Source organism: Aplysia californica, unplaced genomic scaffold (assembly GCF_000002075.1).
Source record: "Aplysia californica isolate F4 #8 unplaced genomic scaffold, AplCal3.0 scaffold00018, whole genome shotgun sequence".
NCBI classification, from domain to species: Eukaryota; Metazoa; Mollusca; class Gastropoda; order Aplysiida; family Aplysiidae; genus Aplysia; species Aplysia californica.
In genome coordinates, this window is record NW_004797288.1 from 2,043,696 (window position 1) to 2,045,121 (window position 1,426).

The 1,426-nt window shown below is 38.4% G+C and overlaps 1 protein-coding gene across 1 annotated transcript in view; it reads right to left on the reverse strand.

Annotated features, from left to right (window-relative positions):
- Nucleotides 1-1,426, reverse strand: part of LOC101858681 (neurexin-1) — a gene marked incomplete at its 5' end in the record, with an annotated part of 35,083 nt that overhangs the window by 5,551 nt on the left and 28,106 nt on the right.

Sequence of the window (1,426 nt, forward strand, 5' to 3'; positions counted from 1 at the left end):
GGGGGGGGGTGCTCAGTCAAAATTGTCCAAGACAACCACCCAAGAAAGTCGGGAAGAAAAGTGGTTGTCTCAGACAGGAGGATACCATGGACGGTGTCATTATAGTATAGAAAAAACAAAAGGTGGGAAGTGGTTATTTGTATGGTAGATTGTCTTAGACAGGTGGCTGTGAGAGAAGTTTTAACTTCAGTTTATGCTGAGACATATCCCAAAATGTTTCTAACAACATCAACAATCATCTTCTTCATCTTCTCTGTCTACATAAGACATTTCACGGTCACATCTCAAAAGAAAACGAAAAATGTCCAGGACTAAAGCTACAGTTGTATACAATCTATTTTCCTACTTTAAAAAAATGTTCTTGAGCTCTAAAACAGTTATACACTGTTTTAAAGAAGGCATCTATCGACCATGCTCGCATGATCTAGAGATGAAACCAGGTTCTTAGGTAGAAGAGACAAAAATGTTACCACCAGCCAAACAAATCTTTAACCCATAATTTTGGTGCTAGCTTTTATACAGGCTTCATTAGCAACTGTCACACTATGCTCAATAGAATAAATGAAGTAAAGGTGTCAGATTATGAGCACATACATTTACATCTTATTTTTATCATGGTGTAAATGCTTTTGATTCAACACAAGATAAGTTGTTCCGTATTATCAGTAAAATTCTGGACGGTGATATGTGTACTTTATCTCTTTCCACACAGTTTATTCATTTCAAAGGCGAAATTTCTACAGAATCTTAAGGCAAAAATCTCAAACCCTTTGAAAATAAATTAAAATTAAAAGATGGTATTATTTACCCTAAATTCGAACTCAGGATTTTCACATTTAATAGTAGAAGCTTAGTTGTCTCAACAATTGCTGCAGTAAAAAAAAAGAGTGGAAAGCACACCTGGAACAAATAGTGATGAACACCCTTTGGAACAGAATACTGGTTGATTTCCAGGTCAGCGTTGATAGCACCAGTCAGCAAGTTTTCGTTGTTCACAAGGTGAAGGAATGTTGATCCTCGGATCTCCCCGTGCATAATGCGAAGAAGTTCTCCATCCTATGAGCAGAGGATTGGCAAAGTGAGGATGTATAATAAAAAAAGTCTTAAGGGAGGGAGGGAGGGAGGAAGAGAGAGAGAGAATTAGAAAGAGAGAGAGAGAAAAAGAGAGAGAGAGAGAGAGAGAGAGAGAGAGAGAGATAGAAAACGAGAAAGACAGAAAGATACAGAGAGAGAGAAAAAAAGAAGGAAAAAACGGTGGAAGAGGAAGGGAGGGGATAGGTAAATGTAACATAATGTCGATATATGTTCAATATCCCCTCAACGCACACTCAACAGAGTAAACATTACACACCATGCTCACCTACTAAGGCAGGTGCTGTTTTTTCTTGACTATAACATCCTCCTCCCCCCTCCCCCTCCCCCTCTT